The 25,032-nt window shown below is 53.6% G+C and overlaps 1 long non-coding RNA gene across 1 annotated transcript; it reads right to left on the reverse strand.

The window, feature by feature from the left end:
• Window positions 1–1,931: 1,931 nt before the first annotated feature.
• On the reverse strand, window positions 1,932–9,025 carry LOC118239085. The gene is made up of 2 exons (XR_004770571.1): window positions 8,354–9,025; window positions 1,932–2,673 (listed from the first exon to the last, which is right to left on the reverse strand). It is a non-coding gene; the product is annotated as an uncharacterized LOC118239085 (long non-coding RNA).
• Window positions 9,026–25,032: the final 16,007 nt, after the last annotated feature.

Raw genomic sequence — 25,032 nt, forward strand, 5'->3', positions numbered from 1 at the left:
CACGGGCAGTCAGGGACTCTTAGCCCTTGCAGGATTCTTCAGAGCTAGGTGACAGAGACTAAAGAGTCCCAGAGACTAAAGGAGGACTCTCTCTTGGGTTCACAGTGGCCCCAGGGCCCATCTCCGGAAGATCTGGACCTGAGATGGTTGAGCAGTTAAGCACACACACTTCTCTTGCAGAAGACCTGAGGTCCGTTCCCAGCACCACATCAGGCACCTCAGATCTGCTCCGGGGGAATCCAGCGCCCTCTTGTGGTCACTGAGGTCACCTGCACACATATGCACATAGCAACACATAGACACATACATACACACAATTTAATTCTTTTAAAAATAGAACTTTTTTTTTGTTTTTTTCAAGACAGGGTTTCTCTATGGTTTTGGAGGCTGTCCTGGAACTAGCTCTTGTAGACCAGGCTGGCCTGGTCTACAGAGTGCCAGGATAGGCTCCAAAGCTACACAGAGAAACCCTGTCTCAAAAAACCAAAAAAAAAAAAAAAAAAAAAAAAAAAAAACCAAAAAAAAAAAAAAGAACTTCAAGTTCCCTCCACTGGTTCTCAGTTCCTTTCCTGGGAGACAGCCGTGTAATCCACACACATTACCCGCCACCCTACCTGGCCTTTGATTTTCTCCCATTCATTACCACAAGGCTGCTCACCTCTTTACCTTTACCATCTCTAGTTCAAATCATCCAGACCAGAGAGCTCCTCTGCCTTGAGAGCAATGACCACTAAATCAGTTTCTCCCCACCGATACCCTACCTGGATCCCTGACCAACTGTTCTCCTTAACCAGGGCAGAGTGCTCGCTCTGGGGAGCTGGTGACAGAGCACTGTAGATAAGCCCAGGCAGCCAGACCCAGCTCGGCTTCCCCCTCCTGCTGCCTGGCCTGGAAGATCTTTTCTCACCAGAACAGCAGCTGAGAAAGGCAAAGATTTGCCCAAAGCAAACACATCAAGTCCTTCCGCAAACACATCTCCCCCTAGACTGGGGCTCCAGAGACCCCAGGGGAGGGAGACTTGGAGAAGCCTGATGCAGAGCTAGCTGCCTAAATTTGTTGCAGAGCTAGATGGAGAGCACTGGTTGTCTGATTTTTTAAATTAATTTATTATTTGACAATTTCATGCATACATATTCTGGTAACACTCATGCTCTCACTCTCTCTTATTTCCCTCCAGCCCCCTGACCTCACCCCATAATCCCACCAACCCCTCCCCACTTTCCATGTTTCTTTTTTAAGCAAGCAACCCAGTTTTTAAAAAGGATTTATTTATTTGTATTTGATGTGTATTTTTGTTTTGCCTGCAAGTTTGTCTGTGCACCACCTGCATGCAGTGCCTGCAGAGGCCAGAAGAGGGTATTAGATGCCCTGCACTGGAATTACAGACAATTGTGATCCAACATGTGGGTGCTGGGAATCCAACCTGGGCATCTGGAAGAGCAACCAGTGCTCTTAGCCTCAGAGCCATCTCTCCATTCCCTACTTTTTATGTCTTTGTTTTCACTTTGTGACCTATTGGGTTTAACCAGGGCCACCCGTGTGGTATGGGTGGGGAACCATCCACGGGGTAATGAACTGTTACTCCCAAGGGGCTCCGTTACTGAAGATAACAACTTGCTCCCCCTCCCCATTCATGCCAAGAGTTCCCTGGCTCCATGAGCCTCTCCCACATCTGACTGAATTCTTCAAGCTCAGTCTTACACTGACCCTATACAGGCAACTGAAAAAACCACAATTCATGAATGTTCTGGCTTTATAGGGTCCCTAAAACAGTATTTCAAAAGCCAGTCACACACTTTTAATCCTAGCACTTGAGAGGCAGAGGCAGGCGGATCTCTGTGAGTTTGAAGCCAGTCTAGTCTATAAGAGTGAGTTCTAAGACAGCCAGAGCTATATAGAGAGATCCAATCTCAAAACACACACACAAAAAAAAAAAAAAAAAAAAAAAAAAAAGATAGCATTTTAAGACCCTTCTCCCCATCATCTGGTCCTTACATTCTTCCCACCACCTCTTAGTGGAAAGAGATGCTCCATGAACCTTGGTAGGGGTCATATGAGTGTCACTTGTTCTCAGCATCTTGACCAACCACAAGTCTCTGCATTGATTTCTGTTCCCTGCAGATAGGAGCTTCTTTGATTAAGGCTGCACTAGTCTACAGTGCAAATAGAAATATTTAGGAGGCAGTTTGATAACACATTCATTTAGCAAAACAAAAGTAGTATGTTTACTCATGGTGCCTATGACTTCTTCAGCCATGTGCCTTTGACTAGGTCCACAGTATCCTGCAGAGTGGGCTTCAGAGTCAGTCTAAAAGCAATTGGTTACCCCTTAACAAGTGTGCCGCTATTGCACCAGTCATGGGAAGCTGGTATTATGGCATGCGTGATCAAACTCTTGCTGGCTTTTCTCTCCCTGCATACCAACTTCCAGCATCGTGAAAGCTGTTTCTTGAGGCTGGGATAGAAATGCCTGGCTCTGGTGATCACTAGAGGACTCTGGACAATTCCACTTCCAGGGCAGGAGCAGTGATCCCTCCCTGATGCTGGGCAGGGGAAGACACTGAGGGAAGAGACACTGTAGCTCTGCAGTCTGTTCTCACCAGCCTGCTCCTTCCTTCACGAAGGTCCTGTCCTATTAAGCCACTTTGCTTCCTCAGGCCTCAGGATCCCCATCTGAAAAACAGAGCAACAGTCCTCCCTCCAGCCTGGCCTTCCACAAGGCTGGCTATTTACCTGTTTACTTATTTTGAAGCTCATGTATAAATCCTCTGGAACTCACTGTTGCAGCCAAGGATGGCCTTGGACGCTTGGGTTCCAGGTGTGTGTCACCATGCCTGGTTTATTTGGCACTGTTGGATTAACTGCAGGCCTCACGAATGTTAGACAAGCACTCTACCAACTAAGCCATACCCCACAGCAACCCCCCCTTAAATAACTAAATTGGCCTCCCATCAGCCTGTTCCCAACCCCCTAGCCCACAGTTATCTTCCTAGTAATAACCATTACAGCAGCAATTCTATCGCCGTGTGTACAGAGCCCCACTCAAAGCCAGTCACACCCTAGACTTCATTGGCCTCTCCCACTGGCCCCAGAAAGAGGTGCTCTCAAGGTCCCATTCTATGGATGGGCATGTTGAGTGGCCTCCTCTGAGCCTACCCCAGGAACAGCAGTAAAGGCCTGGCTTCCACCAGGATAGTGGAGGAGAGAGCTGCCAGGCAGGGGCAGGAAGGCTGGCTCTCCCAAGAGCTTATGGGCAATCTCCTCTCCTTCCCTCTGCGGGCCCTTGACTTCCTCCTTCTGCCTTCTGAGTGCTGGGATTACAGACAGGTGCCACCATGCCTGGTTTAACACTGCGCTGGATGGTCTCTTTTAGCTTAGGATGACCTTGAGTTTGCTGCATGGATGAGGACACCTCACAGTGTCCTTTAGTAAACAGTATAGCTCTCAGCTAGGTATGTCGATTTAGGAAGCCTTTGGAGTGGGCTGGGTCCTTCCTGGGACCTGGTTCAAGGGATCTCAGGCTTTCTCGTGCTTGATAGGCACCGGAGGGGCTGCTGTGGAATGCTGGTCCTAGCCCCATGTTCTGAGAGCCTGGCTGAGAAAGGCAGGAGCCCAGGCCCTCAGCAAAACCCTTTTCCTGCTGAGCACTGCACACAGACAGGGCTGCAGTCCTGAGCCACAGAGACCCAGTTGTCCAAGGACCACCACCTCACAGGCACATGTCCCGGGGCCAACCGGAACTGTGTTTTGGAATGTGAGGGCTCCTGTTGTGGGAACTAAAACTCAGAAAAGCTGATGGGGGAGGGGTGGGGTAAGATGGCTCAGAGGACAAGAGTGCTTGCTGCCAAACCAGACAACCAAAGCTGAATTTCAGGAGCCTGTGTGGTAGAAGAGAACAGACTCCCTCATGTTGTCATCTGACTATATATACATGCCGTGGTACACTTGAGCGCACACACCTTCATAAATAAATAAATTTGATTGAAGGAAAAAAAAGGCAACTCTAGAACAATGTGGTCATACACCAGAGGCTCCTTGGCTTGCACCTTGGGCACGAAAGGCCCTGGAAGGGAAGACTGCAGACTGTTCTGGTAGCAAAGGCTGAGTTGAGAATGACATGGCTAGGTGACTAGCAGAAGGTGCCCTTTGTACTGAGGCCACTGAACACATTTCTTGGAGAGTCAAAGGTGGGATTGAATCCCAGTTTTGTCCTTTTCCTCTAAATGACCTGGGGCTGGTGAATTTCTTAAGCTGGGCTACCAGTCTCTAGAAAAAAGTGAGGTGACAATATGTTGTCTACCTAGGGATACAACTTTCCCACAGGGCCTGCAGAATCCCCTGACCTAGCCCAGTAGGTCCCCTAGAACTCAAGCTTCAGACCCCACAAACCTGGGTCTGTACAGGACCTGACAGTACTCAGGCCAACCTTGCAGCCTGAGTCTGAAACAGGAGGCTTTCTTAGCTTTGGCATCTTGGGTAGAAAACCCCTCCTGGGCATCCTGGACAGGCCAAATGTGTCCCCCAGAGAACCAACTAAGCCCTGCCCCAGCTAGCTATCTGAGCCATCTGGCCTTCTTGGCTCTAGAACCCAGACAGAAAGCAAGAACGGCTTGGAGGGGACAACGGGGCCCAGTGGAACCCGGACTAGGAGACTTAGACTGGCCTGGGCAGACTCCCCGACTACCCAGTGCATGAACCTTTGAAGGAGGGTCCCAGCATAAGTGAGGGCTCCCAGGTTTGGTTTATCTTTGAGAATGACCCTCAGATAGTTGGGCTTATTAGGAACCACAGTTGAGGCGTGAAGAGGAAAACTGGGAACCCCAACGAAGATAGGACTTCAAGGTGTTCAGTGTAAAGCTCTAAGCAAGCAACTCTTCCCCTCTAGAGGAAGTGGAAAGGGCAAGTCCCTGGCCTAAGGCCACACAGCAGGGGAGAATAGGACTCTAACCGGGATTTGGACTCTTTCTCTGTAAATTGCTGCTCTTAACCCCTTCCTAATCGGCTCTCTACCGTAAGTGAAGTTGCAAGAAGGACGGAAGGGGAGGGAAGAAAAGGAAAGGCACCCGGCGGGCTCTTCCCACGCCCCAGTCACCCCGTCCCCTCCGCTGTCGAGCTGGGAGGTCCGCAGCCGCCTCTCCCTCTTGCGCAGCTACCCCCGCGGTGCTGCTGGAGCCGGCCCCGAAGCAGCTTTCTCACATCAGGACCCCGGGCGTGGGGGCGCCTTCCGACCCACGAGGCCCGGAGGGAGCTCGCACCAAGCGGTGGGCTGCACAGTAACCGCCCCCTCCGGAGGTCACTGAACGATTGATGGGGCCGTGCAGAGATGGAAGAGTGTCGCACGCCCTGTCCTCTGGATGGGCGCGCGGCTGTGCGCGTGGGTCGCCGGTTCCGTGCGGCGGGCCTTGCTCGCTCCCTTGCTTGCTTTTTCCTTTTTCTCGTCCCCCCCCCTTTTTTTTTTCCTGAGACAGGGCGCCAGGAGTTGGAACCGGCCTGACAAGCTTTTGAGTTATGGGGGAGGGGCGGCGCGCACCCCGCTGCGAGGCGCGCCCCGATCCGGCGCGAGCCCGGGCGGCGGCGCCAGCGGCCCGAGAGCCGCGCGAACCAGGCCGGCCCGGGGCGCGGCCGCCCCCGCCAAGCCAGGCATTCCTTTCCGCTGAAGTTCTGGCCCGCTTGCAGCGCCCCGGGCGACCGGCCTGCTAAGCGGGGGTGGAGCCGGCCCCCCTCTACCCCTGGGAGGTTCTTCGGTTCCCCGCGGGTCCCCTTCACCCCTGGCTGGTGGTCCCTCCCACCCTAAGCTCCTCCACCCCAGTGCGGTCTTTTGTCCCTGTTTGGTTCCTCCCACCCCCAGCTGGTTCCTTCCCAAAGACTGGATCCCCCTACACACTCTACTCTTCTATCCTGTCCCCTCCACCCCCGGTGGTGATCTCTCCCACAGGTGGGACCCATCCCTCCACTTCAGTGTGGTTTCTTCTGTCCCTGCCTGGTCCCCTCCACTCCCTAGCTGGGTCTTCCCTAGCCAATACTGCTTTCTGCAGCCCTCGGGAAGGAGGCAAGTGGACGCCTTGTATGGCCCAGAAGACCCTGCTTTCTGCTGGCCTGGCCGTTGGGGACAGTGCCCAGTGGACACTTCCCAGAATCTCCTTTTTTTCTTTTCTCCATTATCTTTGGGCCTGGTGGCAGCACAGGGAGTACAGCGTGGAGGAACTTGGCCACTGGCTGATCTTGCCCAGAGGCTCTATAGTCAAGGCTTAGCCTAAGTAGGTGAGAAGTGCTCAGCTTTCTGATTTCCCAGAGAGGGCACCTCAGTGGGCCAGCAGCACACAGGACCCAGAACCTTTGAACCTCTGGGTAGCTTCTATGCACAGGTCTCTCCTGGATGCAGGCAGGGATCAATGAGGTCTGTATTCCCATTCAAGAAACCATGCTCCTATAGCCCTTGAAAGGTTCAGGCATTATGCTGGCCTGTCCCTGTTACCTGGTGGAACAGGCAGTACCCTGGTCAGCCTAAGGTTCCATGGGAACTAAGTCTGCAGAGGACCCCTTTAAAAGACAGGTCTCTGCCCATTTACGCTCTCTGTTTCCTCTCAGCTTCCTCTCTACTATGTCTCTACTATGCGCTCGCTCGCTCTGTCTCTCTATGGCGACCAGCCATGGCGGTCAGCCATTTACCCCTGTTCCTCTTCTTAGTCTCCCCATTCTGCCGGGCCTTATAATAAACTTATAGTCAATATGTCTGTCTCAGCATTTCCCTTTTCTTCTTTTTAAACAAAACAACAACAGCCCTCCTCTCCATTAGGCCAGGCCCCTGACCACCCATCCCACCCCACCCCCAGCCCAGTAATTGAGTAGTGTCTTCTGGCCGGTCACAAGCCAGACCCATCTCTGTCCAGCCACGTGGCCTTTCCCTTTAGAGGCTCAGGGCTCTGCCCTTCTGCAGGCCCTCTTAGAACCTTGCAGCTAGTCTGAATTAGGTTAACAACAGGTCTGGCTTCTCCATAGAAAGTTTCTAGAGGCCCAGCTGATCGGGACAGCACTGGGCCTAACCAGAGGCGAGCCTTTAGCATAGGGCCACTTGTTCCTTATTACTGAGAGACTCGCCAGGCCCCACAGGCCTCACAGGCCCCAGTCTCAGTGACCCTTGACTGTAACTCCAAGAATGCAGGGCCTGTTCTAAAGCTGAGCAGCCTGGCCCCTCCCCCGTCCCCCGCCAAGCAGAGTGGAAATCAAGCCAGACCGAGCCGCTGAGTAGAAATTTCCAGTCTCCTTGGCATAGCCGGAGGGGCTGGGTGAGCCTCAGAGCTTTAGCTGGGCAGCCTCGGTGGTACTGAGGTGGGGAGGGACCCCCAGATGTTCCACAAGCTGGCTTCCAACCCCCAAGCAGCTGAGACACATGACAAAGGCTGTTGTCCTCTGTAGCCAGTGGAAGCTCGGCCTTTCTGTTGGCCCTTCCCCTGGGAGTCTATCAAGGACAAAGAGGCTAGAACAACCGAGCGGAAGTGAGGCTGCTATATCTGCCCAGAAGCACCCAGCACAACTGTTTGTCTGGGAGTAGACTGTTTGCTTTAGCGACTAGCCCACTTGTTGGGGCCACCTGGCTTCTCATGGACAAGTCTTGTTAGTTCCTTGGTTACTAAAGGAACAGGAACCTCTAAGTAACCAACTTGAATTGAGGGTACTTGGCACACAGGCAGAACTTTGCTTTGTTCACAGGGCTGTGTGACCTAGCTGAGTCACTCAGCCTTTCTGGGCCATGTTTTGACTGACCATGACTTCACTTACATGAGGGAAATAAGCATTGCAGTGGGAGGATACAAGCTGTGTCCTACTGTCTTGATCTATGTCTGAATGAGATGGATGGAAGATGGAAAGAAAGGTGGATGGATGGTACGAGGATTGATGGACAATGGGTGGTATGTGGATGGTGGGTGGGTGGTGAATGAATGGATGCATGGGTGGGTGGGTGGGTTGATGGGAGAGTAGGTGAGTGAATAAGTGATTCCTGACCTTACCTCTGCACTCTGTGAGGCCTGCCACATAGTTGGCTCCCAGCAGTCAGGCTTAGGGGCTGGGGAAACAAGGAGGGGAACAATGATAGCTACACAAGGCAGCCACTTGCTGTGTTCTGAGAGCTGCTGAGACCCCAAGGGGTTACACTCAGACTACAAGATGAGGACACTTGTGACAATCCTGTAGGGGGTACTGTTAAAGACAGGGGTTAAGGTTCAGATATTTCTGCTGCACCCCTTAAAATTCCTAGACCAGTTGCCTCAGTTTCCCCATCTGCAAATGGGACAGCACCAGAAACTGCACAGATCCGATGGGATAGCTTGTGGTAAGACCGGGCACTACTTACCTGCCAGGTGACTTTGGTCAAGGCACAGCCTCCCTACAGGCCACAGTTTGGCATGCTCACAGCCAAGCTCTGCTGAACTGGACAGCTTTGGCCCTTCTGCAGGGGCATACAGAATGGCCCAGAAACACACATTCAAACACACTACCACAGCACACACTGATGTACATAGAAACATGCCTATACACATCCATGTCCATTGACAACATGCCCACAGGACACACATCTGTGTACATGGACACACACATGTATGAACATGGACACATGTCTACAACACACACATACGTGCACTGGGGTATGCTCTGACAGCATATTCAGCCATGCATGCAGACATGTCTCCTCATACGACATCCACCATTGCAGCCTGCCCCTGAGTATGGACAACTGCCCCAGCTCACTAACTCCTGTTTTGGACACACTGCCCCAGCACGTGGCCCCTGCATAGGGTGACACTCCCACAGTCAAGGTGCTGGTGCACACAGACACATCTGCACAGCACACACAAGCTGCACAGATCCAGGCACACTTGCTTGCAGCACACAGGCACTGCTCCCCGCACAACAGCTCACACTCCTGCGCACACTCACACCCTTGCTCTGCTGAGCGCCAACTGTTGGCGCGCGAAGGGCCGGGGGGGGGGTCGAAGCCCACGACTCAGCGAGAAAGAGGGGCGCGGGGGGGGGTGCGCGTGGGCGGGCGAGGAGATGACAGCCCGCGGTCCCCCTCGAGTCCCGGCTCATGAATATTAATGCGGCGGTAATTAAAATGCAGGGACGCAGCAGGATGGATGCGGTGCCTCCGGAGCGCCGTGCGGCGCGGGCGGGTGAAGCGGCTCCACGACCGAGGCCGGGCCGGGGACACCTGCGTCCCGGTCCCCTCCGCCCCCGCGCCCTCGGGCGGGCCGCGCGCCAGGCCGCCTTCCCGGAGCCGCCTTCCTGCGCGGCCGCTGATGTCAGAGGCTCAAAACTTTCCGCTTCCCGCCCGGCGGCCTCGGGCCCTGAGTCATCGCCGCCCCCGGAGCCCTGGCCCGCGACGTGTTTGTGCAGAACCAGGCTCCGCTGGCCCTGCCTGACGTCAGGGCCAGGGCCGCCAGGCCGCACAGCTGGGACGATGCCACCCGGGGGGCCTAGCGGGGGGGGGGGCGTGCACCTGCGTTTCTAGGTTCAAATACGACGCTAGCTGCCTGACCTTGGACAGGACCTTTCTGTCCCTGGGGAACTCCGACTTCCTCATTTGCCTCTTAGCAGATGCTCCACAAATCTGTACTTGTGAGGTGCGGTGGCTCCTTGCCCATGACCCCACCCAGTACTCCTGAGGCTGAGGCAGGAGCATGGCTGGGAGTTCAGTCCAGCCTGGGCTGCAGTGTGAAACCTTGTCTAAAAAGGAGGAAGAAGAGGAGGAGGGAGAGGAGGAAGAAAAAGAAATGACGGGGCGGGGGGGGGGAGGAGCTAGCCGAGGTAACCCAAGCTTTCTGCAGACAAGAGGATCTCTGTATGTTCAAACCCAGCCTGGTCTACTTAGCAAACTCCAGGTCAGCCAGAGCTGCACAGTAAGTCTCTGTATCAAAAACAAACAAACAAAAAACAGTCAAAATCTAGAGAACAAGTGGCTCTGGGGTGTCCAACCGCAGTTGATACATCTACAGCAGGACACCTACATCTAACACACAAGGGAAACTGAGGAATAAGGTGCAGAGAGACTGGAAGAGCCAGGGACCAGCACATCTGCTGTGAGATTGTGTCTTCTATACATGACGACAAAGCTGCACCCGTGAAATTTCAACAATATGCTCACGTAAACAAAGCCTTCATAATGGCAGCACCTGTGAGCATGCCCATACATACAGGACTCTCACAGGTCCCCCCACTAGATGAAGAGCTACAGGCAATCAATAGACAAGCCCCTTGATATGTTATCCAATCCCAAATGGTCAGCCATAAACACATATATGTACAAGAACACTAACTGGACTCAGTAGGTTGTGTGTGTGTCAATAATAATTAAAGAATGGGGGAGAGAGATGCCTCCCACCTGATAATGCCTGAGGCCAGAAGGGCAGGAGAGCTGGCCCTGCCTGCCACCAGCTGCAATACTTGGGAGAGCAGGCCCTGCACCTCGCCAGGGCAGCACAATAGAGCCGACCCCATTGACGGAGGTGTGGGAGAGCCAGCCCTGATATTGTGAGCCTGGAAAAGCTGTCAACATTACTCATCTGTCAAGTGGTGGCATGGGTGGGAGGGAGAGTCCCCTCCCCCCATACACACCCATCAATGCCTGAGGCAGGTGAGAAAGTTGGCCCTGAGGTCTTAAAAGCAGGAGAGCTAGCCGTGTCTCATCAGCTTCAGCACTCAGGAGAGTGGCCCGTAGGCCAGCCTGGGTACCACAGTGGAGCTGGCCCTCAGTGTGTGGGTGAGGGAGCTCAACCCTTAGGACGTGAAAGCAGGAGAACTGGCCCCACCCCTGCTCATGGCTGCAAAGGCAATGCAGGAGAGCTCATCCTGGCAGTGACAGCGAGAGGTGGTGGGCTGACCACCCTTCAGCTACCCAGGCACAGAACCAGGGACATGGGTTGGCCCACCCCAACATCCACCCCATGGACCAAAGCTGCAGGACCTCCATGACACAGGGCAACAACAGGATGTTCAAGAGGAGTCCCAGTGAGGGCCCAGCATGGATAATATAGCAGAAGCCAGGGGCCTCAAACCAGACCAATGACTCTTTACCAGGAACAGCTGCAAGTAAGATATATGGATAAAAGGGTTTACTGCATGACTCACTATGTCACCCTACAGCTTCCATGATAAGATTTTTTTCCTTTTTTTTTTTTTTTATTCTTTTTCTTTTAAATTTTATTGGGGAGAGCTGCAAGGGCAGAGGGAGGATACTCAGGGACAGGAAATATATGGAATCGAGATGCATGATGTGAAGGACACAGGAATAAATAAAAAGAAAGTTACAAATAATATTAAAGAAGAGGTCATGAGGGGCTGGAGAGATGGCTCAGAGGTTAAGAGCACTGGCTGCTCTTCCAGAGGTCCTGAGTTCAATTCCCAGCAACCACATGGTGGCTCACGACCATCTGTAATGAGATCTAGTGCCCTCTTCTGGCCTGCAGGGACACATGCAGGCAGAACACTGTACACATAATAAATAAATAAATCTAAAAAAAAAAAAAGTCATGAATTTCTTAGGGATGGGGGATACAAAAAAGAGAATAAAACTTGCAGATCTATGTAGCTAATTTTCTCAGGCTGGGTAAACAGAGGCTGGGGTGAGCAAGAGATCCACCACCTGGTCAGCTGTTAAGGGATGACTTGGATGAGGGCACCACTGATGTCAGATCTGGGTTCAAATCCTAGCTTGGGCTCCTGCCCCCTCCTCTGCCCTCCAACCCGAGGCACTGGAAGACTTGCTAGCAAAGCCAAAGCCCCTCTTGGCTGCCACACAGAGAGTGGGCTCCCAGCACGGCCAGTTTGCTGGCTCTTTCCTGGCTGTTTGGCATTGCCATTTGGGGACGAAATTTAAGACTAAGATGAGCTGGCCTTTAATCCCAGCACAGACAGGCGGATCTCTGTGAGTTCGAGGCCAGCCTGGTCTCCAGAGCAAGTGCCAGGATAAGCTACACAGAGAAACCCTGTCTCAAAAAACCAAAAAAAAAAAAAAAAAAAAAAAAAGACTAAGCTGTTGCTCTCAGGGCCTGTCTGGGGGTCAGGGTCCGCTCCAGGGCCCCCAGTTGTTGTTCCTCACCTCTGCCTAGCATTCCTCCCTGAACCAGCAAAAACCCTCTCTTGAGCAGAGGCTGGGACTCACCAGCTCTGGGCTCCCTGCCCACACTGTAGAAGTTAACAGACCTTGTAGGCAGCTGCCCCCCCCTCCTCCCCGCTCCCGCCGCACCCACTCCAGCCGAGCTGGAGCTCTTTCAAGTCCTCTGTGCTCCTTCCCCAGGACTCCTCCTCATGCCTCCAGGTCTTTGCACAGTGCTGGTGCAGTTCTCACTGCTGGAACACTCCTTGCCTCACCCTGCTTTTCCAGTTAACTCTTCAGACTCCATCTCTCCTTAGCTCTTCCTTGGGGTGTGTCCCAGTTAGCACCACCCCACCCCAATACACACTCTCTCTCTCCATCCACATGGATGGAGACTCACCCCTCCCCTTCCCCCATCACACAACCCATTCTGCATATCACAGGCCTCTGACACTGGCTCGCTTCAAGTCAGCCAGGCCTCCCACGACTTCCAGCCTTGTCCCCTGGTGGCATGAGCCTCCACTGAGGGCAGGAACCCTGGTATAGGCTTTTCTGGTGCAGTGCCAGACCCCAGTGCTAAGTCTTGCTCAGAGGCTAGCCTCTACCCCCTCAGCTTCATAGTCCTTGCTGCCCCAGCCCCATCAGCCAGGGCTGTCCTCCCTGTGGGCCAGCCTTCACTCTCTCCCAGTCACTTTTCTGACCCCTACTGCAGCTCAGGGTTACAGCCCTAAGATCACCTCTGTCTTGAACCTCAACCTTCTCATCTGTAAAATGGGACAATACTGAAGATTACCTTGTTAAAAGTTGTAGGACTCTTGCGTGGCCAAAAAAATAAGGTGGGTGAGCTCACCGGAGGAAGAGGAGCAACCAGCCAACATGCCTGCAGAGCGCCCCTCTCCTGTTGCCTTGAGTACCAAGGTTTCTCCCAGCAGAAACCCAGCATCCACACTCAGAGTGGGGCACATCCTTTCATATGCAGAAGTGGGGAGACCAAGAGCCTAGAGGAGTGGGCACTGGACTTTGGGAAGGTCAGCATCTCCCCTTGATAGAGTCTGAACTGTGCACAGAAGTTGTGTAGCAAGAACTGGGACACAGTCCAGCAGCAAGAGACAGCAAGGGAGTAAAGGCAGTATGAGAAAAGTGGGAAGGAGGGCTGTGGGGGTGGAGCCCAGGAGCCGCCATGCTCATTCATAACCCTGTCTAGGGGTGAGGAGTGGTAGCTCCATTGGTAGAGCGCTTGGCTGGTATGTACAAGGTCTTGTGTTTGGTCCACAGCACAGCATGAAACCAGGCTCGGTGACCTAGGTTTGCAATCCCAGCACTCAGGTCATGGAGGCAGAAACATCAGGAATCCATCCTTGACTGCATAGCAAGTTTAAAGCTAACCTGGCTACATGAGATTCTGACTTTTAAAAACGTGGGGAATAAAAAGTCCTTGCCAGGCAACGGTGGAGCATGTCTTTAATCCCAGAACTCAGGCAGAGGCAGGAAGCAGAGGCAGGCGAATCTCTGTAAGCTCAAGGCCAGTCTGGTCTACAGAGTGAGTTCCAGGACAGTCAGAGCTGTTACACAGAGAAACCCTGTCTCAAAACAAAACAAAACAAAACAAAAAACAAGCAAAGAAAAAAACCCTTTAAACATGTTATTATGGACCCATATGAACCCCAGAATTCCTTCTGAAATTTTCCTTATCAATTCAGTTCCCTATTAGATATGTTCTGCACACCTTTGCCTTAGCAGGGAGCAGGGTGTTTAAAGGCAAACTTGGGGGTCAGGAGAGATGGCTCAGTGGTTAAGAGCACTTGCTGCTCTTCCAGAGATCCTGAGTTTGGTTCTAGCAACCATATCAGGCGGCTCACAACCATCTATAAATCCTGATCCAGGGGAATCTTAAACCTGTGACAGTGACAGCAGCACAGGCTGGACCTGTCTGTGGCAGAGTGATAAGCAGCACAAGCTAGACCTATAACAGAGTGATAGGACAATTTGGTGATCTGACCAGGAACTCAGGTCCAGCCTCTCTGATGGGTTTGGGGAATGTGTTTGAATGGAGATAATGTTTTATAACCGTGTGGCTAACTTGGCTGATAAGCTGGGAACATAGGCGGGTGGACCAAAGTTCTTATGTCCTCATTCCGACATGCCAACCATGTGCTAGTGACATCCTTATAGTCCAGGAAGCACCCAGACCTCGGTGAAGCACAACAGATGAAGAAACAGGCTTATAGACGGTGACTCTTTGAAGCCACACTGCAATTCCAAGGAGGCGGGCGGATTCACACTCGGACCATACTGAAACCCAAGTTCTGTCTACCAGGTTGCCCTGCCTGTGTTCCTTGGCAGACAAGCAGTGTGCATTTCATAGAGAAGCCTGGGGGGATGGTTGGAGGCAGGTGCTAGCTGCAGGTCAGGTCATCAGTGGAACTGGTTGACAGTCACAAGACACAGCCCCAACCCATGTTAGTACTGGCAGGAATCTCCAGGGGTCACCCCTCTGGTCAGTCCTATTGTGAACAAAGAAAAGCTTCAGTTTACGGAGGTAGAAACATTTGTCCAAGGACCTACAGCAAGATATTGTATGTACCCAGGAGGGGGATGGACCACCCAGTTTTGATCTGGGTCTGTGGCTTGTTTCTTGTGTCACAGAACCTCTGTGCCGAGTGACCTTGTTCCAGAGAATGGGAACATGAGGTCTCTCTACAAAGGGACTGTGAGGAGTCGGTGCTGGTGCAGACAGCACATGGCACATCCTAGTTGTTCTCTCAGTGGATCTAGAATCCAGTGCTCTGCTGTGATCCAGTGATCCCCTGCAATGTCCAGTGACCACTCCATGATGCTGGGCATTCTGCTGAGACCCTGAGGAGGAACAGCTGCGAGGTTGGCTGCTGAACCCCGATTCCTGGTGAACACTGGTCAGGAGTGCTCCACAGATCATCAACTCCTGCTGTGTGATTTCTGCTGGGCTGGGGTGGGGGGGTCAGGGAAAGCCCCCACCCCCATGTGAAGAGCAGAAACCATGGCTCCAAGCTGAGCAAGTGGGAAGACCCAGTGAAGAAAGGAATGTAATGTGTCCTACCTAATCACAGAGCTGGGGCCAGTGCCTGGAGCTCAGAGCCATGGGGGGTGAGAAGGAAGGTGGCATTGGGGGAGAGCTGGCTATCAGTTGGGCATGATGTGGCAGGGAACTCAAATTAGAAGCCAGCTCTACTGCAAAGGAAGTTGCTTGGGTGACCTAAAGGGGGTTACCAGATGAGCACGGCGTGTGGGAGAGGAACCCAGGGAGGGGGCAGAAGAGGAGTAGGTGGGCACAGGCTTGGCACTTGGTTTTGGGGATCAGAGGGAGAGTCTACAATGGCTTCTGGGTGTGACTAGAAGCAAAGGGCAGAAGAAAATTCCAAGAAAGAAGCCCCTGGAACCAGTGACAGCCACCCCAGCTGCAGCTGCAGTCCAGGGCACTTGGCAAGAACTCCACCACCTCAAACTGGTGATTCAGGGCGAAGCATGGAGCTCCCACCTCAGAGACCCCAGCCCACTTCCCTGAGGATTGTCTAAACTGTCATGTGGGCACCCTCAGCCCTCAGGTGACCAGCAGATGGCTGTCTGTGGGGTGTGGCCTGAGCTGTGCTCACCCACAGCTCCCATGTATGCACAGCCTGCATGGGACAATGAGATTTGGTATACACAGAGCTGAGGGGCTTGGAAGGAAGCTGGCCACCGGGCACTTCCTTCTGGACACCAGGAAAGTGAGAGCTAGAAATACAAACCCAAACCCAGCCTTGGAGGCCTGTATCTGTCCTAAGGAAGGCGTGTTTGTCAGGGAGAAGGAAGGGAATTTGATTTAGTTGTTTGCTTGCCTGGTTTATAACTTGAAAACACTCAGGTAGGCCTCGTGGGTCTCTGTGCACACTCCTCCCTCCACCCTCCCACTGCCCACAGAGAAGCAAGCCTTTTGGGCCAGTAGCCCACCCTTGACCATGCTCCACCCACTGGGGACCCTAAAGTACCTTCAGACCTTTCCAGCCCCCTCTTTGTACCTGCCCCAGGGTCCTCAGCTGTTGGGGTTCTGTCCCAGATCATATCCCTGGAGTTTCTTCACTGTCACTGAAACTTCAGGGGTTTTGCTGGTGTCTGCCCAGCTGGACACAGTTCTGCCTCTCCTTCAGGAAGCAGAGCCTCCCTGCAGAGCAGAAGCCTATGAGAAACCCAGCTCTGGGAATGGCTAGGTGTAACCTTGAGCCATTTGTTCTCTTGAAACCCCATCTTTCCAAAGGTACCACTTGCACTTAGGCGAGGCGCATTGTGGGACGCAGAGGCCACGTGTGCCCTGCATTTGGTAAGCACATGGCAGGGTTACATCATTCACTTCTTTTTACAGCTGAGAAAAACAAGCCAAGGCTCAGCGAGGTGCATCAGTCTGCCCAAGGTCACACAGCCCGAAACAGGACAGGGTTGTCCCACTTAGGCAGCACCCACGGGACTATGCGGCCGTAGGCCTGAGCCTCCCTCACTGCTCCCCGATCTTTTCAGCTCTCTGGCTCTGCAGACCGCGTGGGGGCAGCGAAGGTGGGTGGCAGAGCGCAGCTTGCAGGGAGGAACGGGTTAATGAGCTCCGCCGCATTGGGCCGGCCTCCAGGAGAGCCAGCCAATTGGCGCGCTTGGTGATGAGGTAATGCTGGGACACGAGTGGGCGGGGCCTGTGTGGACGCCGCTGCTCCTCCTGGCGTTCTGCTCTCCCTCGCAACCCCTCACCTTTGACCTTGACATCCCGGCTCCTCTCTCAATCTTGAGGGGCAGAGATCATTGGCCCCCTGCAGCACTGAGCTTCAAGTTCTGCTGCAGGTGTCCAGAAACATCCTGGCCTGAGTCACACCTCCTGAGCCTCAGTTTTCCTTTCTGCAATTTCTTAATTGTCAAAGGCCCTCCCAGTGGAGGACCTACGTGGATCCCGGGGCAATAAGCAGCCTTTCCTTGCTTTTGACCTCTGCCCTGTTCTGGTGGCTGCCCGAGTCTGGGGCCAAGGAGTCACCCGGCCAGTCACACCCTCTACATGGCCCCGACCCATCCTTGGGGGGCCACACCTGACCATTCCTTAGTAGGCCTCCTTCCTACTAAGTCGGGAGGTAGCCAGAGCAGCAGCAGGCTTTGCAATGGTAGTTAGAGGACAAAGTTCATCCAACCACCCGGCTTAGCTGAGCTAGATTAGTTGAGCGTCTCCTACACGTCCAGAACTCGGGCTCCGGGTGGCCTGGCGCCCCACAGCCCTCTAACGTACGCTGTGTGCTGCAGGCCGTCTGGGCACGAAGCGGTTAACGCCCTTGCAGCGAGCTGGCAGAGCAGGCTGCCCGGCTTATTAGTCAGCCGGCGGGGAGGGGGCGGAGTGAGGGAGGGAGGGGTTCAGTGGAGAGCCGCAGAAAGCTATTCTCAGGGGCTCCCGAGTGTGGGGAGGGCGGCTCAGCGGGAACTGCCGCTTCCCAGAAAGTTGATTATTTTTAACCCAGGAAGAAGAAAGGAAGGAGGCCCAGGGAGGACTCAGAGAAAGGAGGAGAGGAAAAAGGAGAGGAGAGATGGGGGAGCAAGGAGGGAGAGAAGGGATTTGGAGGGAAGGGCAGGGCAGGGAGGAAAGAGAGGCTGAGGTATCCCCAGCAAGGGTTGGGGGGTGTTCTGGCCGGATTCTGGAAAGGAATAGATGTGGGGGTCACTACCTGCCGCACCTACCCCTACTGGACCCACCGTCCTGCTGTCTTTCAGGGGCTTGAGGGAGGGGAGCAGGCACAGGGCAGTCAGTCTCTCCTGGGAGTGCTTTCAGGTCCGTGGGTGGCACAATGGAGTATCCTTGTTCTGTCTTATGATGACGCCTGGGACCCAGCGTGGAAGCTCTGGGAAAGAGGACAAAGGGGATGTCTTGGTGCTTGGACAGGGAGGAGATGGTGGGGGCGCCCAGGTCACTTTCTCTACCTCTAGGTGGTATTAGGCTGAAAAGGCACCTTAGAGGAGGGAGCTGGGTTCACAGCGCCAGACAAGACAGAGACAGCTGGCCCACAGGATGAGCTGGGCAAGTCATAAAAAAAAAAAAAAAAAAAAAAAAAGTTGTCATAGCCTTGGATGAGACCTGGATTTCAGAGTCAAGCTTGCCACCCCCACCCTAGGCCTCGCATTTGCTTGAGCAAGTAATCCACATCTGGGCCCAAGAATGAACTCCCGAGCTAATTGAGAGCATGAGGGTAGGGAAGTGGGTGCTGCCACAGATTGCATTGGGTGCCCCCCTGAAGGCAGCAGATTGAAGTATCAGGGGTCTAGGCAGGCTGGTGGTGGGGTGATGGGGGGGGTGTTTGATCTCAGCAGAGGTCAGAAGTCTCCTACTAAGGGGTCATGAGGACCTACTGGCATGACTAACTCACTAATGCCAGGGAAGACAGGACTAACGGTCCCCAGGCTTCAGATCCAAGTGGCCTAACAGTTCTTGAGACTGGAAGGTTTTAGAAGGCTTACAGAGCAGAAAGAACAGGCTTCCTAGCTCCCTGGGGTTGTGGGCAACAAGGAACCTAGAGCAGTCACTTAGGAGCCAACCACTCAGTGCCAGCATCAGGAGAAAGCTGGGATAATCTTCCCTAGGAAGGTACCTCTGGGCCCTGGGAGCTGAAACCAAGCTTGGTTTGGGGTGTGTAGGACAGGACTAGTTTGGGCGAAGGACAATCATGGAGCCTCCTGGGCTCTGGCTATGTGACAATGGGGACTTGTACTGTCTAGGAGGGAGGGGACAGCTCATAGGGACAGACCCATGGGAGGTCAGGTTTGCTTATTTGAGGATGTGGTGGTGGTGGGGATAGCTGGGTGTGCCAGGTAGAAGGAAGGCACCTAGATGAGGATTGAAGGAACTGCCATGGTGTTGCAGAATATACTAGAATCTTGGTAGACTGAGTCCCACATGGTAGGTCTGCAGTGCCAGGAGAGGAATCTGAGCCTGTGATGGTGATGACAGATGTGTGTGTGCAGACGGAGGAAGGGACACTGTTCCTGTGTTGGATGCAATGAGGCACAGCAGACAGGACAGTGTGTGACCAGCAGGGTTGAGCCTCTTGCCAGGCAGAGCCCATACTTGGGACCAGCAAGGTATTGGGCATGGGTGAAGAGCCTCGGGTGTGACATGCATGGTTCTTGCTCTGAGAACCATGCCTCCACTTGTGATGGGTTGACAGGGACCCAGCTACCCTGGAGCCCTGGTCAGCTTCTGACCCTTCCCCAGCAGCCATCTTGGACTGCTCTGCCCCTGGCTTTACCCCACAGCCTAACTAGGTCACTTCCTACCCCAGCTGTGGGCTTGGGACTGTCCTGCAAGATAAAGAGTAGAGTTCAGCACAGGGTTGTCCCACCGGACCAGGAGCCTAAGCTAGGGGGAGGTTAGAGCTATAGACTGGGCTGAAATCAGGGTCACCGCAGAGTCAGAGTGCGGAGTCCCAGCTGCCTTGGAACAGGCAGGGTGGAGATAAAAATCAGTGGGCTTGGAACTGAGTCCTGGAACACCGTGTCTCAGTTTCCCCCTCTGTGCATCTTCTGACTCTGAGCTGTGTTCGCAGCTGTGGAAACCCAGGGCCTTGAGGAGCTACCCCTACCCTCCAACCAGCACTACCAATGCCGAGGGTCTGAGGAAAGCTCCAGCACACACCAGGAAGCCAAAGTTCTCGTCCTCCAGCTCTGATGGGCCTGTCATGTTGAATACCAGTCTTGTCATTAACCCTGTGGCTGCCATCCTGGCTGCCATCCCACTGTCTCATCTCTTCTTCCAGGGTTGTCTGCAGAAAGCCTTGATCTAAAGGATAGGCCTGGATCCACACCATAGCTGACTCTGCTTTCAGCCCGCCTCCCCCATCCCTAGCTCCATCTGCAAAGTGGGTTTGTAATAATAGTTCTTGAACCCTTGGAAACAGGATGGAGGCCAGGCTGTCAGTCACAGCCTGAGACCCATGGGCATGACAAGGGTGCAGGCTATAGCCCTCCAAGGTGGAAGAGACCCAGACTTCCCACCATCCGCTGTGAGAAGCCAACCTCAGAACAGTTGGCCAGAGCCCCAGAATTGCTCCTCCTGCTCTGTCCCCACCAGGCATCTCTGAGCTTCGGGGATCAGTCCCCCTCAACAGGGCCTATGGAGCATAAAGGGGGAGCCCAGGCACAGAAAGAGCCGCAGGCGGGCGGCAGGCGGGCAGGCAGGCAGGCTCTGAGCGGCTTTGCTGGGCTTTCTTCTTCCTCCCTCTTTCTTTGTTAAGCTCCTTTTCAGCTGCACAGGCAGAGCCTGGGTGTTCCGAGCTGACAATAATTGCTGCGTCTAGACAGTGTCTGGTAGGAGGCCTCCTCTGTGCCTGCCGGCCTCCCCGAGGCTCCCAGGCCTGGCCCACAGCCCCTGCCCGGCACCCTCGGATGGTTCCCACACCCCTGTCCCTCTGTGGATGCCAAGGGCCCCGAGTCTGTCTGCCTCCTGATTGAGCCTTGGGAGTACATCTCTCCTTCTCCCAGCCTAGGGTCTACAATCTCCCCACTCTCTTCCATTTTGTGGCCTAAAGTTCAGGAACAAGATACTGTCCAGACACTGGGTGCAGTTAGAGGCCTTCCTTTGAAGGAATCAGAGTTCAACACATGCTTGGCAAAGTGGCTGCCAAGGAGGCCAGGGCAGCTCCCCTTGCTGGGTTCTGAGCAGAGCCTGGAATCTCTAGACTCAATTCTAAAATGCTCTTCTAGGTCTTCCATAACCTTCCCAACTCAAAGCCCAACCAGAACACACAGGAATCAGCATAGGAAGACAGAATTTCCCAGACTGCTGCAACCAGTCATAGATAGGTGTTTTCAAGACACTGGGGGTGGGGACAAGAAACCAATGTCAAGAGTTCTGAGCTCCATCTGTGCCCGGCTCAGCCCTGCAGCTCTGGAAAATTCCCCAGAGTCTCCAAGAGGATGTTGGGGCAGGCGCTCAGGGTGAGCCAGGAACAGTAACAATAACAACGGTCTGCTCAGCCCTGCCCAGCTCTGAACACTGTGCAGACTCTGTTTGCATCTTAATGTGCTTAACACTCCCTAGGAGAGGCCCTGGGAGACAAGGGGAGCTAGAAAATTCCAAATAAGTCTCTGATTAGCACCTTTTTAGTTTTATTTTATTTTACTTTTTGTCTTGTGGGGGTGGGTGGTAGTATGTACATACTCACGTGTGTGTTTGCATGTGTGAGGGTGCCTGTGCACAGGTGCAAGCCTGTGGACACCAGAGGTCGCTGTCCAGTATCTTCCCTCCAGCCTTGTGTTTGGAGCCGGGCATCTCATTCAACCCAGGGCTCACTAATTCAGCTAGGCTAGCCAGCAAGCTCCCTGGATCCGCCTGTCTGTGCCTCCCAGCCCTGGGGTAATAGTACCACTGTGTCTGGCTTTTAAGTGGGTGTTGGGAATCAAACTCAGATCTTGATCTTTTCATGGCAGACACAACTGAGCCATCTCCCCACCCCCTGGTTAGCAAATGCAGTTTTTATAGGTCAGGAAGCAGAGCAGAGAGGAGTTTGCTCAAAGACAGGCAGGCAGCAGTAGAGAAGCCAAGATCTGAAGCCCCAAACGCTGTTTCAGAAGCCCAGTAATGATTCACTGTGCACGACCGCACAGGCAAGAGAGTTGGGAGTTTGAAGCCAGCCTAGGAAACCAAGGGCTAGGGGTTTATCTCAGTGGCAGAGTGCTTGCCTAGAGCACACAAGGTCTTGTGTTCATGCCCACCATTGTAAACAATAAATACAAGTCAAGCCTGGCATGGCTGTGACACCTGTCATCCCACTGCTTGGGAGACTGAAGTAGGCATGTCCAGGACAGCCAGGAATACACAGTGGGCCCCGTCTCAAAACAAAACCAAAACCAATAAGTCCCAGGTCAGCCTGCTTCAAAAATAAAACAAAACTCACATGCAAACATTAAAGAAATATCTGAAACTAAAGTTAACCCATGATAGGAACATTAAAATTGTCTTACAGACCTGGGGCTGAGTCCAGCGCCCTGTGCTAAAGGATAATGGAGAATACTTGGGATCACCCATCCATCATGTCCACAGAAGCCAGTGTTGGGTGTAATGGTACCCCAGGCCAGAAAGGCCTAGCAAACACACTCTCTCAGGGTGTGTGTGTGTGTGTGTGTGTGTGTGTGTGTGTGTGTGTGTGTGTGTTTGTGTGTTTGTGTGTATTGAGTGCATGTGTGTGATTGTGTGTGTCTGTCTGTGTGTGTGTTTACTCACAGGATGCCACCTCTTGTCTCCTCCTCTGGGCTGTCTCCAATATATCCCATCAGCTCACACTGAGAAGACCAGTGCAAAACTCCTTCCTCGTGAGACCATGGCCTGGAGGGTACTGCCAAGTGGGGCAGCTCCAGTCAAGGGGGTGAGTGTTACCATGTGAGGGGACCTGTGGGAACCAAGGACAGGCCCTAGATCTAAGGCTTTCCTGGAGGAGCCTGAATTGACCTGGGCTCCTTCAGGGTGAGGAGAAGTGCTCCGGGCAGAGCGGCCTCCACAGCCCTTCCTCAGGCTGAGCAGTAGGTGGGTAGAGGCAGGACTGAGCCTAGGGAGGTGAGAGTGTCATTGAACAAGACTATGACAGCCACAAAGATAGGCATGCCACAGGCTTGGTGGATGGGACGGGTCTGTGGGCTGTGGCTAGACTCCTCCTACTCTCTAATGTTGGGCCATCCTGTGGGTTGTGTTCTTCAAGGTTCCAGACAAAGGCTTAGAGGAGGCTCTGCAGAGGGGCAAGCAGGAAGCTAGAAGGCCAGGAGGAGGGTCCAGAGAGGCTGTGGCTTTTGTCTCTTCAGCCAGCGCCCAATCCCTGTCTGAGCTTTCTGATGTTGAGACCTGCTTCTTGGCCTCAGGCTGCCCTGATGCCCTCCCTGCTATCTCAAGGTGAATAGAGGATGCTGTCATTCACCTCTTCTGTCCTCCCCAACTCCAGCCCAGGTCCAGAGTTCCCTGTGCTTGCAACACAGGCAGACACATCCTCAACTTCTAGAGGGTGGGGAGAGAAGGAGGAAGAATGAGAGAGCTACCCCTCCCCCCATTAGCCACTATGTACAATCTGGCATAGATTTTTTGCCACAGGCCCTGAGTAGTCCCAGCTCCTTTGACCTGGCCAAGGACAGCACTCTCCATTCCTGCAGGGCTCTGCTCAGAGGCCTCCCTAGAAGCTTTGGCTGCCCACGTCTGATGGCTTGCCCCATCATCTGAGGACTATTTAACCCATCACTCACTCTCCCTCGGATGCCTTCCCAGCACCTCCAGGGCACACAATTTCAGATGACTTCAAGGTTCTTTGTCAACCTTGGGGCACACAGAGAGAAGGCTGGGAGGAGCGCGTGCCCTGTAGTTTGTCACTATGGCCACGGAGTCCCTGGGCGCCCTTGGTTGTCCGGCCTGAGAAATGGGCATCCTGGGGGCCTAGCCACGACCAGAGAAGCTTGGCTGGCCCCCTTCAGGAGAGACAAAGAGCGCCCGCAGCCCCGGGAGCCGCGCCCCTGCTGGAGAGAGCAGCCTGCAGCCCGCCAGCCCGCGCAGCCAGCAGGCCATACATAATTCATTGCCAAATGGAGCCGCGGGCGCTCGCGCTGGGCCTCTCTGCGCCTGGCACTTTGCTGACTGCTCCTCGCACGTCGCCTCCTTGCATCTTCATGGATGCGGGGTGTGAGCCTCCCCCACTCACCCAGTGCGACCCCGGGGCTCCCTCGCAGGGCCTCCAGAGGAGCCACAGAACGTCTCTCTGACCAAGCAGGGCTCTAGGCAGTGCCCCACCCATCACTGCTTCTCTGTTGAGGAAATAGACAAGGTTGTGGATGAAAAGCATAGAGGGATGGAGGGAACCCCACCCCAGACAGGTCCCTGGGGGGCGGGGCTGAGGCACCTGATGCTAACTGCCCCTGCCACCTCCCTACTCTTCAAACTTGTCTCCTTGAACTCATACTCTGGCCCTAGTCACCCAAAGTACTGGCATAGCATTGGAGTGGCCTCAGTTTGTTGACTGTGGAATGGGAAGGGCAGGAGCAGCCCACTAGGGTGGCCAGCATCAGGCTCACCAGCACTGGATGGAAAAACAGTGTGACTGAGGGGCTCAGCAGAATTTGTAGAAAAGGATGACAGGTCACCAAGGAACCCTCTGGCTGGCAGGGAGTGATGGGATACCAGGAAAGTGTTACAATAGTAAATAAGAGCAAGAGAGATCCTTAGAGTGATGGAAACATTCTAGATCCTCACTGGGATGAATAGCATAAAATTGCTCAGAACTGGAGCCAACAAGATGATGGCGCAGCCAACAAAGGTGCTTTTGCTCAAGCCTGACCTCCTGAGTTTGATTCCTGGAATGCTCAAGGTGGAAGGAGAGGACCAGACTACAAAGCTCTCCTCTGCTCTACACCCATGTTGTGGCTCAAGCTCCTTCCTCCCAAATATAGACATACACACATGTATATATGTGTGTATGTGTGTATGTATGTGTATTACACAAAACAAAATATGTCACACACAAATGACTGTGAGTAAAATCAGTCATGGGCAGTCTAGATCCACTCCCTGGTGTCCATCTCAAGTCTCTCTGTATTGTTTACTCTTTTGTTTTTGTGTTTGGAGCCCAGGCTGTTGTTGAAGTCACCAAGTATCTGAGGATGACTTTGAACTTCAGTCACCCTGCCTCTACCTCCCAGGTGACAGGATGACAAGTGTGTGACACCACCCCTGGCTTTTGTATCCATTCTTACAACTACACACGTCTCCAGTGGTCTCAACAACAGTGTCAGCTAAAGCACACACCTGCCCCCAGCACTCTGATAACTCAGGATTGTAAGTTTCAGGGTAGCCTGAGCTACCCAACAAGCCCCTGCCCTTTTCTGCCTTGCAGGGTAAGGAAGGAGCTGTCTGTCATCAGGCCCTCCCCACATCCAGGTCA

Source organism: Cricetulus griseus, chromosome 6 (assembly GCF_003668045.3).
Source record: "Cricetulus griseus strain 17A/GY chromosome 6, alternate assembly CriGri-PICRH-1.0, whole genome shotgun sequence".
NCBI lineage: Eukaryota > Metazoa > Chordata > Mammalia > Rodentia > Cricetidae > Cricetulus > Cricetulus griseus.